Raw genomic sequence first — 17,966 nt, 5'->3', positions numbered from 1 at the left:
GCTCATTTGCATAATAAACATGTAAATGGCCCTGAATTTTCACTGGTAAGCAGTGATTTACCACGAGAATATGATGTTCTGAGTGGAAGTAAAAAAAGGAATATGTACCTCAATGTATTTTAAAAGGAGATTACTAATATTGACTTTACTTAAATATTTTTTATTGTATTTTAGTGCTTCTATATACATGGACATACTACTGAAGGGGTCATTGAGTGAAATGTTCAATTGTATTTATTATTTATTTATGTATTTAACATTTGTCTACGGGAAAGCCCAACTGGGTGGTGCCCATTTTCAGTGGATGCCCATGGTGAAAAGCTCCTGAAGCAATTAGCATATTACATTGGATTGTTACAGAGCAACATTTTCACATACAAGAAGGAATATACAACAATGCATAGCACATCATTTTTACATATATTAGATGAAACATACTTGCAGATTAATTACAGACATTAGATATTACTAAGGAGACTATATACATGAGAAAAATGGTCTTTACAATTATATGATTCAGAACACTATGATTCTGCTTGATAGTGAAATATTTTTTTTATTATAATGTACTTAGTATACATATCTTATAGTACAGTGTTGAAATAGGAGAGGAACTACAGGAGAGGAAAAGTAGTAGATAGAAATGTATGTGTTTATTAGTAAAGTGCGGGGTATGGATAGGGGAGAAGCAAAAGGGAGAAATAAAAGTTAGGGGGCTGTATAGTGATAATAGTAGTGTAATGTACAGGTAAAAGAAGTAAGAAATTATTAATTGTATAAAATATAATAGCAAGATGGAAGGTTATGCTGTTACAGTTACAAATTAAGGAGCTATTTGATTAACCTGGTTTAGAATGTGAGAAGAGCAATGCATTTTTTAGATAGTTTTTATGAGAATGTGTGAAGGATTTGAGGGAAGTGTCTGTCCTTATAGATGTGTACATAGTGTTACATATTTTAGCTATGGAGTGAAGATACAGAGAATACCCTGCTGATTCAGTTGGTTTATGAACAGAGAGTTGAACTTGGTTATTTGATCACAGGGTCTGTTAGTGTTTTTAGTATAGAATTTAAGGCTGGGCAGGTGGCTGGGTAATAAATTATTTTATGTATGGTTATTAGCTGAATATATTTTAGGTAGTTGGGTAGTTCTAGTCAGTTAAGTGTTTTCAGTGCAGTGCAATGGTGGATACAGCAGTGAGAATTTGATGCAAATCTGGCTATTTTATTGTAACATTGTTCAAGTTTTTGAGTAAATAAGATTTGAAGATTAGTGAAGATGGGGGCTCCATAGAGAATAGAAGGCAGAATAATACTATTTGCAAGGGTGTATCTGGATGTGCAGATGGGTAAGTTTCTAGCTCTGTAGAGTAAGCCTATTTTTTTCCTGTAAATATGTTAGCATAAGTTTTGAGAGCATAAAAAATGACCAAATTAACATATTTTGAAATGCTGTGTAACAAGAATATAATGGTTCATGTTTTAAAGAACTAACAAAATTGTAACTATATACAATATGTTCAGTAAGCCTGAGACAAAAAAAAAATAAAAAAAGCAAAATTGCAGAAATATTCCAAACAACAATCTAAATAATTAAATTGTTGAAAATGATGTTTCAATAAGGGCCAAAATATTCAACCAAGGATCATTTCTTAATTTATTTGGATAAATTCTTCTCGCTTTTACTTTGATGTCTTTAATTTCTATCTACTTTAAGAAGCTGAGGAAGTCTTCAAATTTTGTCTGTGACGAGGATTTCCAGTTTCTTATAATATATTTTCTGGCCACAGTGATTTTAGTCCAAGTTATTTATTTATTTAGTTATTTATTTATTTATTTATTGACATTTGTTAACCGGGTTAGTCCAGCTGGGTTAAAAATCCATTTTCAGTGGAGACCCAAGGAAAAAAACTCCAGTTAGAGATATACAATATAAATCTAGTTACATGCAGGGGAAGTTTTACAGAGATAAACAATTTATAGTTGGTTACATTCATTTAACATTTTGCAGCAAAAAAGATGTCCCAGAATGTTAAAAATAACCATTTCTTTTGTTAGAACGAACATATCATTACATAGTACTTTAAGTAAATCTTGGACTTTTATCGAGAAATCCTGAACCTTACAGCAATCAAAGAATATATGTGACCAATTAGCCTTAATTTGTTTATTGCATCTCCAACACTCAACAGGAGTTAAGAAAGATCTAAACAAAAAGTTCCAAGTAAATATACTCCAAAAAGGGTCTAAGATGTATTTCTAACAGATGAGAGAAGTAGACTTTTATTTTGACCAGTAAAAACTATAAAATATTCTTTAGAAAAAACATCAAAATTTATTATCTAAATTTGAGTAATCCTTGCCTAGCATTGAATATATTCCCGAGATTAAATTATCAAATTTGTGATGTTTATAAACAATTTCATTTAGAGTTACTATCCATTCAGGATATTTAATTAAAGTACAGTTAGATAATAAAGAACACTTTGAAGTTAAAATTAATTATAAATAATTTATTTAATTAGTATTTATATTAAATTATATATAAAATATTCAATTGATTCACACATATTCTAGGACTTAAATATTTGAGCAGGTAATTTTTTTTGTTAATGAAAAAGGAATTAGAGATTCAAACCAGAATTTATAGTTAGAACTATTTAGTATTATTCTTTTTGAAAATTTTTAAGATTGAACTTAAATAAGTAGAGTTATTTGAGCATTTATGGAAACTTTAATATATTTACAAATATAAAGCTAAAAAGGCTTTTTTTAATTTATAATTTAAAGTGTCTAAAGTGTTGAGTTTAATAATATTCAATAACTGCAAATGCAAGAATTTCCAATTAGATATATAATTTGTATCTAATTAAAGAAATGTCATTATTGCATAAGTTTCTATATTTGGAAATTTCACACTGCCATTTCTCCATGGTCTGAAATGATAATTTATATTTAGTCCTGGTTTATATGGATACCATACAAGGTTTATAAGTAGTCAATTAATTGTTATTTGATTCTTGTTTGGTGGTATTATAAGAGATTGAGCAATGTATAGTGTCTTAGGGAATAAAGACATTTTAAGAATTTGTAGCCTGTCTTCAAATGATATGTATATTTTATTCGAAGAATTAATTAAATTCAATTAACTTTGTTAGAGTAATTATCATTTTTTATAGTTATAGTTTAGGGGTTCATTTGTAGTACTGAAAATGTTAATACCTAAAATTAATAATTTTTAGACTCTTTAACCAAGAAAGAAATATCTGGATTTATTAAATGTATCTTATTAATGAATATAGGATTAGATTTGGAACTATTAAAATATAAATTAGATATTTTTAATTGTCTATTGTTTTCTGAAGTTCTTCTAGTGTTTCTGATTTATTTTTAATTGTTAAAAGGATATCGTCAGCAAATATAATTATTTTGGAGTTATATTCTTTGTTAAGTTCTAATCCTATAATAATAATACTATTTTGGAGTTATATTCTTTTTAAGTTCTAATCCTGTAATCTTAGAATTTGAATTAATAAGAATTGCAAGTATGTCAATAGCTAAATCAAATAATAGTGGGGAAAGACAATCTTGTTCAGTTCCTTTACTTAAATTTATAAAATCTGAAGTATATGAACCTAATTTTACATATGCTTTATTATTATTATAAATAATCATCAGCATCTTAATAAAATTTGCAGGAAAATCAAATAAATGTAGTATTTTGAATAAATAGTCCCAATCCAATGAATCAAATGCTTTTTCAATATCTAATCTAATAAATAAAGATTTAATGTTCCGATTATTCATCACATCAATCAGAGTAATTAATCTTTTAATGTTATCAGAGGTTTGTTAGAGTAAGCCTAGTTTTTCGTCTTCTAGATGTCTTTTTTCCATAGCTTCCTCTTTAGCTATATGTCCTGCCCTGTTGAATGATTCTCCTCCCTTATGGACTGATGTTCCCTACTATCCACTTTCCCTTATGTTTTCTTTTTTTTTTTTGTCTTGGCAATGGCTACCACTCTCCTCTTTCTATACCCTTTCATACCAGGATTCGACTACTGTTCCCCAATCCTTTATCTTTCGTCTGTCCTCTTTCCTTTAAACCTTTTTCAGTTATACTGCAGCACTGGTATTTGTATATTTTCTTTATATCTCTTTTTTGAGCATTTTCATATGTTTTTACCTTTCCCTAGGCTGTACATTACTGCAGACTGTCTTGGAAGGTGCTGCTTTTCATATTACCCTAATTTTCTTGTTATTGCCAAATTTCATTTGCACTGGTGAATTGTTGGTCAAGCCTGACCCTTCCTGTATACTTCCCCTTAACCCAGACTTGCTCTGCTATTATCTTTCATCCCTGCTTGTCACCATGTTCATCTATTATTAATATTTAGTTCCCTTAGTATAAACATTTTAAATATATATAGATATATAGTTATATTGGCATACGTATTTGTCTTGTTCACAAATGTAACTTCTTTGGTTTTGCATCTCTTTCTGGTCCTTTCTTTTAGTGTGATGTATTTGTTCAGTTCCCCCACCCAGTGCATTCCTGTTTGTTTTTTGCTGATCTTTGTTTATTCAGTTGTCATTCCATTTTCACTTTGTTTCTGTGTGCTGCCTGTGCTATAGCCTTTTGCTCTACTTTTTTCATTCATGTTACTCTTGTTATAATACTTCTCCAAAGCTCTTATACTGTGTTTTGCTTGTTCAGTTTTTGATACACCTGATCAAGGTATACATCTGTTATTGGAAGAAAGCACAAATAATGCAAAGAGTCTCAACACATCATGTTAACCCCTCTCACCATGCATTTACTACCTGTAGTCAGTCTTAATGATTTTCTTTATTACTACTTTGTCTTTGCAGTGGTAGAGTGGATAGCATTGCCACCTAACAGCAATAAGTTTTCTGGTTTGATTCCCAGCTGGGATGCCTTCTGCATGGAGACTGCATGTCCTCCCTGTGGTCATGTGGGTTTCCTCCCACATCCCAAAGACATGCTGCAGGTAGATTAGACACTCTGAATGGGCCTTGGGTGTGAGTGTGTGCATGTGTGTGCCTTCTGTGGAAGGTTGGGTAATGGGCTGGCAACTTGGCACCGTGACACTCCACTGCCATTCATTCTGCAGATCATTGTTCCACTGTGATGACTCCTAACAGGAAAAGCTGAAAGAAGATTACTACTTTGTTGTATTAGTACAGGTCACGTGTCTTTGATTTCACTGACAAACGTCGGCCATGCAAAGCAGTTTTAAAAGCTATTACATTTTCACTACCCACTAGTGACAAAATTCCATTCTGCCTATTTTTGCCTCATATATTCCAGCATTTATTCTGTTCACATCAAAGGGCTGGTGTACACTTAATGTATGTGTTGTAACATCTACAGATACTTCAGTACATTTTAGGGCTGATAAGCCCATTTGCTCCAAGCACACACCCTGACATTTTCTCTGTCCTGTGCAATTATTTTGGTTGCCGCAGCTGTGATATGTCCATGGTATCTCTCTTGGTCTTCTTCCTTTTTGATTGGTCATGCTGATGATTCATATTTCTGCAACTGTCCAGACTTGGCATGCTGTGATTCATAACTCCCAACCTGCAGATGAATAGGGACAAAGGCCACTGAAAAGTTTGTACATACAGCCAAAATCTGGACATCTAATCAGCATAAATTAGGAATACCAAATATCACATAATTCTTCCTACTGCAAGATGGAATGTGGGATAGGGTGAAAAAGATGATGGAAAAATATAAGCATATTATCAAAGAGACTGTATAAAATCTGTAGACGGTAATGAACTGTATTGGCAAATTCTGCCTCACAAGGTCATTTATTTTTACTTCTGAAAAATGGAGGTATAAAATGTGTGTCTACATTCTTTAAATTATTGGTGCCACCAGTATATTGGTCATGTAGTGTGGTTTTCTGGGTACTAGATCACTTCAAAAATCATGTGTGATGGAGAGAATTCAGAAATATTGCTGACCATAACAGGTTGTGAAGATGCTTCTTGTTATTTATTTATTTATTTTTATGCTGCTCTTGGTAAGTCAGGTTATTTCTTTTTTAGTTTAATTTTTTTTGTAAGCAGCAAGTCATGAGCTTAATTTGGTAGGCATCCATTCCATACCCCAAAAATAAAACCTGTAAAACTTTATGTTAGAAATCAAAGGACAAGTTGTGAAATGTGATCAATGAAAAGTGTGATTTTAAAAAAGAAAGACCATAAACTTTAATTCCAATCAATAGTATCTTAAAGAATACATTGTACTGCTATTTAGAGACTCCAGGAGACAGTTGGCTTATATGAAAGTGGTCTGGATATGCTGTTCATAATTCAAGTCATGTCTCTGAATTCACTGATCTAAATCTAAACCCACCTATGTTGCAAGGAATATGTTTAGAAACTTCTTTGCTCGAGTATTCTAGGCAAAGACAAAACAATGGGTGAAAAAGGCTTACAATCAGGGACAATTTCTAAATATTACTATAATTCGCTTACATTTTAATAGAATATCAGTTTGTGCATCAATATGCATTTTTTTTCTAAACACATTTATTTCAAATTTATTTTAACACTAAAAACAACAAGTAATGCAAGTGGCATACGGAAATATTAATAATGCTATGAACACTATATACACAAGGTATCTCATCAAGTTAGTAATGGTATGAATAATTATTACTTTGTATCCCTCTAAAGACAAGAACATAATTAGTATAAAATATTAATCCAATATTCCAGAATTCAATTGCACTGTGGAATTTAAAATTTTGTTTATACTTTGCTTTGATTGCTTTATAATGTTTGTTAGCTATTTTGGTAAATTCTGACCCTTACAGACATGGTAGATAACACCATTTGCTGGTAATTTTTGAATATGAATTAATGAAATGATACCGTAGATAATCTATGTATCTACATTATTTTAATCTAATAGTGAAAATGAATCTAGATAATTGTATGAGAAGTCTCTGGCATCAAATCTATAATTCCTAGTATATTTCCATGCTCTATTGCTTGCATCTGTATAAGGCAGGAAGTGAAACAATTGAAATGAAGTAGAAACTTAGCAAAAACATAATTTTAATGTCAGCCACCATGGCTTTGATAACCTCCTTCAATAACCCATATAACAAAAATGAGCTTCTTCTGGTGATTTTTTAAGCATTTATTGTTGTCATATATACAAATGACAGCTTCACTGGAAGCAACATTTTAAATTTTATATTGTTTTCTATCAAGTATGTGCAGAAAAGGGTTAGTGTATCTCTCTCTTGTTTATAAGCCAACTAAGTATTGTGCAAATGATGTCTTGTTTCTGTGCCAAATATTGTTTTCTTGATTTTAGCAGCTCTGAAAATTTGTTATATCCTGATGATTTGAAGGTTTGACATAAATTTACCTTGCAGAGTTGATTTGTGATTTACATAAAGTCATGTGAGCTCTCTCAATTATTATTTTTTTCTGCTGTTGAGTCACCCTCTAACAGAAGAGCAAATACAACTTTATAATTATTTCATCAGATCAGCAGTTGTGAAGGATTCCAGTATTCCTGCTATTAGTAGATTGTTGTGACTGCTTCTGACATCTAAGTGCAAGTGTCTCTATTTTATTATTAGAATATCTGAAAACTGTTGGATCCTGTTTTTCCTGCAGTATGAGAATCTTATCCTCACAGTCCAATAATCTGTTCTACAACTGTTCCGCTCTTTTTGTGAATTCCTTTAGAGTGAAGTTTATGCTTGAAAGCTGGTTGGATAGATTATTAAAGGCTGCTTTCAAGGATAGTAATTCAGTCTTAAGTGTTTAGTGTAAAAGAACAATCTGCTTTTGTCTCTGTCAATGATGCTTTCTTTGTCATCTTTAGTGTTGCTTTTGTATCTTTTGTTAGTAGTTTCTTTTTCTGGTTTTAGCAGCAGAGATATTTTGGCGTCAGTAGTTATAGTTTTCATTAGGTTTCCTTCTTGTCCTATTGTTGTATTAAAAGTTTATAGTTTATGGTGTATTTGGATAATAACTTGAATAACTTTGATACCTATTCAATTTCTAGGTGGTGCTTCTGTACTCTCAGAATGAGCCTTTTTCATGTTCATTTGGTAAAAAAACATGAGATGGAGGCAAGCACCAGAGGAGTCTCCAGAGATTTTGGTGAGTAATTGGATATTTAGGTTACAAAACTATTTCAATAAGATTTTGAATAATCACCCGATTACAAATCATTATAAATCAAGTTTTTTATAATTGCTATAATTATGAAGATTTGAAGAGATGCCAGATGATTTATTACCATAGCAGCAGCTGCAGTGATCAAGTGGCCACCTTGAACACCCCCATGTGCATTTTCTGAACAATAAGAATTATGAAACTATAATGATGTGAATTACTGGCTGATTGTAATCTTCAATAATTTATCTGAATATCAAAAAAGTATGAGGGACAGAGCTAACATACAAGGCATAATCAGGGTCATTCAAGAACGTTTAAATTGCATGGCCAGCAGGCTCACTTCCATTGTGTAGGCCTGACAGTCATATAGTTAAAAATGTTCCATTTTAAAGATTCAGTTGTAAACATTTATAAAATACATTTTCTACTGTCTTCAAGAGACATCTGAATCATTTCTCATACCTGCAGACATTAAATTATGGATCCTGTAATAAAATATTAATTTAAACATGGCAGTATGTGCAGCAGAAAAATTAAGGCTGGGATTAACGAATGCTTACATATCATGCTAAGCTTGTTTCCTTGTTAAGCATCAACGTGCAAACTGTTCACAATTCAACAAACAGTAGTACACAATGTGGTTGGTCTACAAAATAAGGGTTATCAGCCAGATATGCTAATGAGAAAACAAACAGCTGAAGCACCTGCTAATGAAGAAAATAATTATGGCAGCGAGACACAGAAATGTATAAAATGCATGCTTCCTTAACTTGGAATTCCAAAACATTATGGAATATCTATGGAGAAACTTTGCAGCCATTATAAATCTATATGCACAAAAGGCTCTAATACAAGGTACTTCTACTGCTGCCAGTCCTTGGCCTACAAGATGCAGGGTATTCACACCATGTTTCACCCATTATGGACTACAAGTAATAGATTGCTACAGGGTAAACAGGGATACTACAAAATAACTAGTGAACATCTGCTTTCAGCTGAGGTTCCATGGTAAATGTGGAGAACCTTTCCAAATGGAAACAAAGGAATGTTTAGTGTTATGTATGGTAGCTACAGAGACATTTCAGTGACCCACAGGGGACAAAGTGAGGGTGTCACAGGCTACCTCAAGAATACTCTGCCAGCTTCTAAATGCAATGCTGCAACATGTGGGGCAACATATCTGGTTTCCCCATACTCCACAGGAGACAGAGCTACCATCATGCAAGATTTCTATGCTATAGCACATTTTCCTGAGGTACTAGGTGCCATGGTGCCATAGACTGCACATACTGAAACAAAATCTTCACCTGGTAAACTGGGAAGAAAGTATATAAACAGTAAAGGTTATCACTCCAACAACTGTCAGGTGGTCTGTAATGCACAAGGTATCATCTATAATGTGGGTCTAGGTCACCCTGGCAGTTTTCATGATGCCTGCATATTGCCCACCTGTGATCTGTACCTAAGGTTTTCAAGGCATGACTTTCAACAAGGACATCTAGTGAAGGATTTAGGATAGGCATTAAAAAATTGGCTCTTGACACCCATAAGAAACTGACATGACCTTATTGAACAATGTATATGCACATACTAGAAATATAATAGAGCATGTATTTGACCTGCTCAAGTCACAGTTCTGATGTGTAGATACATCCAGATGTTTCCTACAATATGACTGTATCATCTCTGCCAAAATCTGACTGTCTGTACCATCTTATCAGGAAATTATTGAAGCAGGGTGGCCCAGGCAGGAACTGCAGCTCCCAACAACACAGATAGGGCCAGCAGACAAAGATGAAGTGCCAGATGAGGAACCTACAGCTGAGGACAATCATGGCAGAGACAGGCATGCACCATATGACCTGATACTGGCTAACAGGGATTGAATAGCACACACACTCACCACTAAATTAAAAAGGAAATGCAGCTAAGCACATACAAACAAAAATAATGATGCACGTAAACTTAACATCCTTTACTTACCCCTGTACTGGCAGACTACTATGTACATTAGATGAAGACAACTTCAGACTACAGCACTGTCAGCAACAGTAACAAAGGTGATTGATGAACCTGTAATGCACAGATAATGCCTATTTTATGTACTGTTCTTCAGTAAAATCAAACTATTGATCAATTATAAAGGTATGTCATAAGTAATCTTTATGAATGATATATGCAACATATACAGACCAAACCAACTATGAAGCTTTTAAATGGAATAAAATAATTTTTCCTGCATATGTACTATGTCTTCAACCTGTGCATCAAGCCAAAACAGCCCCATGTAAAATAAACCCATAGTAAAGTAGGGCAATGTCACCAACATTAACATAAGTAGGTGATCAAGCATAGTTATAGAACCTCACAGCTGCAAAAGAAAACCTAAGTAGATAATACACAAATGTAGAACAGTAGAAAGAAAAAGGTATTGTCCAAAAACATGCCTTGCATGCTCACTTCTCTGAATCAAACATAAGAGGACCAAGTCAAAAAACCCCAGCAGGGATCAGGTCACTCTCACCATCATCTGCACAAGGGGTTGAGCAAGCAATAATTCATAAGTAACAATACTGTACTACTACCGCTACTATTACTAATAATAATAATAATAATAATAAAAATAATAATAAAACTACAGGGATAAGCACTGCCAAATAATAACAGTATCAAACTCAGACAGACTAAACCAAAATTGAAATTCAGTATGTATCTTGATAAAAACAGGCATTTCAATAAGCAATCATTAGCTGGCCACTCTATGCATCACACCAGAACTCTAAGCTGAACCTGTATAGCAAGAAAGTTCCTATTTTCAGGCCTGAAAAGTATGGCCCTATTTTTGGAGGTATGTCCTTATTTTCAAGCTTGAACTACCTCATCATACAATTTTCTGAATGCCCCCATTGCATGCTAGTTTTGAAGCTGTCTAGTGTACAGAAAACTACACCACATGAACAACATACTAGTGGCAAATGAGGTTTGGAACAGACCCTTTTGTCCTGGGACATGTTCAGTGTGGTGCTAGATACATAGGTTAGGAGGGATTAAAAGAATAAGGGTAGCATAGGGTTAAATGTAAGGGAGGGATGTTAGGAGGAAATGAGGTAAGAACAGGGAGGAGATTAGAGGGTTTTGTCAAGTGTAACTGAAATAGGAGTCACATTTTTGCGTGAACCTGCTAGATGGCAGGTTTATGTCCAAGACGACCTAGGTATACTGGTGTAAGGTAGGCCTTCATTGTGGGATGGTAGGGGAGGTGAGTTTGCTATCTATCTATATATATATATATATATATATATATATATATATATGTGTGTATGTATATAAATTTTTTCTCTTCCCCTGTTCTTTCAATTGAATCAGGGGGACGTCTTGGGAAAGAATTCTGTGCCACATGCTGACAGGGTGAGGGTCTGATTTACATCTTGAGAAAGAAATATGTTAACTCATACTTAAAGTAGTGCAGGAATGATTCGGGGGGGGGGGGGCTTGCAATGCTGCAGATTGCTTTTGAGGGCCTGTCTCATTTCATGGTTTTGCACCATTTTTCTTTACAATATGGTGCTTGGGTGGGGGCCAGCAACCGCTAGAGTGCACAAGATTAGCCTTCATCAGATGGGCGGAAGGGGGGCATTGGCAGTGGTGATGGGAGGTATGGGGGTTTTGCATGCCTTTCAACTGTACAGATTTTGTCAGTGTGTCCAGATTTTACCTTGTGGTTTTGATCGTGTTTTTTTCCCCTCCCATAACTTAAGAGCTGGAGTCAGGAGGTGACAGAGGATTGGGCTTCGGACGTCATCCCCTTCAGAAAATCCATGCCAATGTGGTCAGGCTTGCTAAATGGTTAGTCCGAAAATTATGGCAGAAAATTGAGTTTCAGACTTCATCACATAAGAAAATACTGCTTTGCAAAGCCTGTTATTCTGTCAGTCTTCAAGCTTGGTGGGGATAGCAATTAGAAAAGGCCCCCCTTTTGTTGCCATTGTCCTCCTCTGTTTATCTGAGCATCGGATTTTGGCTTGTTCCACATTCTTGCTCTAGGAGGTTGGGGGTGTGTGAGTGTGTCGGCTCATGCCTTGCTGCTCTCCTGAGGTGGGCTGAGAGTTCAATTTCTGTCACTGTGGTTTGGTTGTCATGAGATCTACTTTGCGGGCTTTTGACTCACAAGTACGCAAAACGTATATGCTTATATTGGGATGGTTTGTTCGATACAGGGCATGTGACGAGTGCTGCCCTCTGCACTTCTGGCTAGCTTCAGAGATTAAACACTTCTAATTCATGGGCTCTGGTCATTTGTTGCATGTTGCCGGGGTCCATTCCCAGCAGGGCATTGGAGAACTTGTATATTTATAATAAAAAAAATAAAAAGTGTATGTGTGATGATGTTGAGGTTTTGGTCATGTTTGTTTGTTCTTTCGATATTACAGGATGCAGGAGCAGCTGTTAGGTACTGATTCATTGCCAGCAGTTTGGACATTTTGTGAGTAGCCTGGTGTGGTTTCCAGATGGGAGGGGTGGAGTGATGCAGGGAGTCTGTGAGTTGGAGTAATTTTGGTAACACTCTCCTGACATGCTTTTTAAGGCTCGCATTGGTGGTTAGTTTCTGAGGGTCAGGGCATAGCATTGCTGTTTGTCGTGTGTTTGTGGGTTTCCAGTCAGGGATAGGAGGTGAGCCGACAGAGAAGCATGCAATGTTGGCTGTTCATGGGCTAATGAAGTACCCACAAATAGTGGTCAGGCTTGGAGTAGGCGCTGTTCTGGCTTTAATGATTCTGGGATGGTTTCAGACAGTTTAGTTTTGGTTGATTCGATGATGAAGGCCATGCAGTAGAACCTGCTATTCTGTTAGCTTGCTAAGCTGTTAGGGGTAATATTAGATGGTCCTTTGTTCCCCCATTAGGCTGGCTTGCCTAGTGTTGCTTATGCTCCTTATATCAGGCGTGTGGTGGTTAATGCTCATTGTGCAAAGGACAGAACTTCACTTTTTGCCAAAATAAAAACTTAATTTTGTAGCATTTGAGCTCCTTATGTTATTTCATATAATGTTTGTGTTTCAGGTACAAAAAAAAACAGCTTTATGCAACTATTTAAGAAAACTTAAGAAATATATTTTGTCTTAAAATCTCAGGGCTTTTTTTTTTCAGGCATACTTCTGCAGACTTCCAGGCCTGTTGCTCCTAAAGATGGGCAGTGGTGATAGCGGTATCATGCATCCCATCTTCTGCCATTTGTTTATGGGGGTTGGTTGGTGCTGTAGACAGACGGAAACACTTTTCAGTGCATCATGGTGTTGGCAACGGGGGCAGATTCAGATGTGGCAGAGTACTTTGGTTATAAGGTTGCCCACCTTTCAAAATGGTGGTTTTCTGGCTCATTGTACCTTGTTGATGTGCGACATGACTGTCATTTGTTTTGGGCATCATTCACCTGCAGATAATTCAGCTATGTATGCAGAAATGACTGAGCTATCTTAATAAGGGAGGTAAGCAGGTGCGTCTTTGAGACGGCATTCCATTAAGGTTCTAGGTCTTAAACTGAATGTCATAGGTCACAATAAACACAGTAATTTATGTTTGTAATATCTGTTAACAACTGGTAATATCTCAGCAATCACTCAGGTTGTAGGCATACTATCAGTGGTATTTTCTTTATCTAGCTGAGAGCTTTCATATGAGATGAAGGAGTTTTCTTAGTGTTACTTGGTCATGGAGATATTTAGGAAAATGTGGAAATTGTGGTTATGAGTTAGTATCATTAAAACAATAGTTCATATCTCTTTACCTGCACTAGACAGAGGTCAAATATTGAAGCAGTTGAGTTTTCGAAGTTAAGCTAAAATCTTTTAATCCTGGTACATAGCATAGTTTGGTATTACTGATGCAGATAGGAGCAGGTGATGCTCAACACTTGGGGGTATCAGTGGGAGTTGACTGCAGCTTCATCTGGAGAGGGTGGGGTTTTTCACAGGTTATGAGGCCCTCACAAAGACTGCCAGTTTAGTGCACATGCGTTGTGCATTTTCTTAGATATAAGTGAGGGTTTGTCAGGCTTAGCTCTTCATCAGGGCATTGCAGGTGGCACTGGATGGTGGATTCATTCAGGACATTCAGAGGGTGGGTAGGTTATTAAATGTTTAGGTATCTCAGATGATTAACACCTGTTTTTCTTTGCAGATGATGGTGCTTCCAGAGGGATTATGGCTGTTGTCATGCTATGTAATGAGGGCTTATGGCGTCAGTGCATATGTCGTAGCAGTTGGTAGTCCAAAGGAGGTGGTATCATCAGGTGATGGATGTTGCTGCAAAAGGTTTGTGGCAGTTGGAGCTTCATGGAGTGAGGTTACAGGTAGTGATATATCTTATCGCCTTAGTCAGTGCATGATGGTTGTTGTGGTATGAGAGTGCTGTGAGGACTATTAAGAATGGGATATGGCATGGGTTTGGTGTAGCTGGTGTAGGGTTTTATTGTGGGGATTTTGGGGTCATCAGCAGATGGGGTACAGTCATAACCGGGGTTGAGTTGGATTTGGGAGCTTGGTCACTGATTAGATAGACAAGCCTGAGGGCAGGAGGGGGGGTCTTTTCATTTGTTTTTCTGGGTTAAAGGGTGGGCAGGGGGGAGTACTAAGATATTTGTGGAGTTATAAGGTTGAGTTCTGGTAAGTTGGGATCCATGTAGTGGAGGGCTGGTTGGCATCGATAGAGCGGTTAGATTTGGGATGCAGAGCTTTGGGGGACTTGTTGTAATGAAGGCATATGGTATTGCTTTGCCATAGAGATGCAGAGGTAAAGCAGGGAAAGGAAAGTTTTTTTTTTTTGGGGGGGGGGAGTCAAGACTGAAGTTGTAGGTTGACCAGTTTTCTTGGATCTTTTGGGCAAGGAGTCAAAAGCTGGTACATTGTTTACTATTGTGGTGCCTTGGGATGGGTTTTAGATTTGTTCATGTGAACTAGCATGTGGGTATAAATGTGGTAGGAGGTGTTGGTTTAGGGAGCATATTTGGCGGGGTTGTGGTTTCTGCACCTGCATTTTATATTGGCAGTGTTGACACTCCAAGTGGAATTCCAGACCTACCTCGGGACACATTCATCTACTTCCCAGGGTGGACCAAGATGGGAAGCACAGAGGATCATCAGTTGGTGGATTGTATAAGCATTCTTGAGAGGTGATGGTTGCTAAGCCTAGTTTGGTATGTATTTAACTTGACATGTCAGATTTGTGGCAGTGTGCTGAAAGGTGACTCCAGTTAACTTACAGGCAGGGTGAAGTAGGATTGGAGGTGTTCAAGGGGAGTTGACGTGGCTGTAAGGGACATAATTATTGAGGCATCTTTTGGGGGCATGGAATTGGGGTTTTATGTTCTTTGGTTATAGGATTGGACCATGGGTTCAGTGGAGGATTTTGATGCTGTGTGGGGAGTTTTTTGGATTGCAGGCCGGCAGGAAGGGAATTCAAGGGAGGGATCTTAATTGTTTAGTTTAGGCTGGTTGCCTCTGCTGGCAAGCAGACATTTATAGAAAAGATTTAGCTGTTAAGGAAGTGGTCCTTGGTGCTGGTCTGCTGTGTGACTTAAGTACTGTTAACCATTATTTTGGACCACTGGGTGGTAGGAATAGAGGCAGTGGAAATGGGAGGACAGGCAGATTTGGGGTAGTAGGGAGTTATTTAAGGTTATATGTATTCTGTGTATGGATGATGGTGGTTCTTCATGGTTAGGGGGGCTGCTGCTAAGCAGATGTTTTGCATGTTTAAGTTTAGTTGGGGGAATTGGGGTTATTGTTTACAAATAAACTGCATTGGTAGATTAAATTGCAAGAGAATACTTAAAATTTGTTTTCCTCTACTACATATGCAACTGGAAGCTAAACAGCCCTTACCACATTTTGCAGGGATCTGTGGGGATTTTTTATGCAGTGTTGGTCACATACAGGTTCAGCAGACTATTAGATAGTTTCATATGGAAATAAGTAGGGGACGCAGGTAAGGTATATTTGTATTTAACTTATCTTTCTACAGTGATTACTTGCAACATTTTCAGTGGGTATTATTTTACTTTTGGTGCTTATTGTGGGATTGATTTTGTTGTATGTTTTTGTTTTGGCTGTGAAAGGATTTTATGCATGTAAGGTGGGGTTGGGCTGAGGTAAAGCAAATAGGTCAGTGTAATGGGGGCAGTACAAGGAAAACGGTGTTTTTTAACATGGGTTAATTTCTTTAAGAAAGTTTGTTGGGTGAGTGTAGTGAATTTAGAGTGTTCTTTCTTTTACAGATGCAAACAGTCAGGGCTGGAAGGAAGTGGAGTTGGAAGGTGATGGATTTGTCAGGTGGCTGTTCCTGCTGTTCTGAATACACCAGTCACAGGAGATGTTTTGGTCATCAGGGTGGTGTGCAATGTGGTTGTAGAGGGCAGTTAGAATGAGAAAAGCCTTGAAGGAAACTGAGGTGAAAGGTAATGAATTTTGTCGCAGTGGTTGTTCTGGTGTGGTACATATTACTTTATTCGGGTTCATTGAGGCACAATTGAATTTACACTGGTTTGGGACAGTGGGGTTTTGGGCATTGTAGGTATGCGGGTGTTTTAGGGGATAGTCCAGGATTTGGGTACCATGTCTACAAGGGAGGATTAAGAAAGGCACGGTTTGTTGTGCTTCTTTGCAGATGGGGGCTGGTCTTATTAATCTCGCTGGAGTTTAGAAAATGAGTACACCGAATGATGTTTGTCCTTAGGATGGAAGCTTTGGTGAAGAGGGGAACAGCCTGGTCAGGGTAGTGGGTGGAGAAGAGGGGCAGGCTTGCCCTCCTCTGTTCCCCTTCTGGTGATGGATGTGCAATTCAATAAGTTTGGAAGGAAAGTGAGCAGCTGCTCTGGTGGACAAGTTGCCTCGTTAGTGCAAGGATAAATGAGCAAGTGGGGGATGCTGCTTATTCAAGGGTGAGCAGTACGCTGCCCTTATGGTTATTTTATGTCTTTCATGGATGTTATTATCACCTGTGTCATGTTTTGGTTGATGTTTATAACTATTGGTTAACAATCATGCTTATGGAAGTTTAATAAAGGTCATCAAATGTCATTCGGTGTTGTGTGTTTATTGAAGTGGAAAAGGACAAATGATGTTTGGAACAGACCCTTTTCTCCTGGGATATCTTCATAGTGATGCTAGATACATAGGTTAGGAGGGATTAAAAGAATAAGGGTAGAATAGGGTTAAATGTGAAGGAGGGATGTTAGGAGGAAATGTAAGAATAGGGAGGTGATTAGAGGGTTTTGTCAAGTGTAACTGAAATAGGAGTCACATTTTGTCGTGAACTTGCTACCCTCCCTCCCCTTTTTTGATTAGCAGGGTTAGAGTGTATTTTAGTGGGAAAGGAGGAGAAGAGGGGCAGGCTTGCCCTCTTCAGTTCCCCCTCTGGTGATGGATGTGTAATTCAATAAGTTTGGAAGGAAAGTGAGCGGTTGCTCTGGTGGATAAGTTAATAAGCAAGATGAGCTGCTTATATGGATGGTGGTGTAATTCAATAAATTGAAGGTGAGCGGGAATGCTGCCTCGTTAGTGCAGGGATTAGTGAGCAAGTGGGGGACGCTGCTTATTCAAGGGTGAGCAGTACGCTGCCCTTATGGTTATTTTATGCCTTTCATGGATGTTATTATCACCTGTATCATGTTTTGGTTGAAATTTATAACTATTGGTTAACAATCATGCTTATGGAAGTTTAATAAAGGTCGACAAATGTCATTTGATGTTGTGCAATAATTTAAAGAAAGAAGACAAATCTTGCAACTTC

Source organism: Protopterus annectens, chromosome 1.part0 (assembly GCF_019279795.1).
Source record: "Protopterus annectens isolate FY-2018-M chromosome 1.part0, PAN1.0, whole genome shotgun sequence".
NCBI lineage: Eukaryota > Metazoa > Chordata > Ceratodontiformes > Protopteridae > Protopterus > Protopterus annectens.
Note: the sequence above shows the minus strand (reverse complement) of the source record.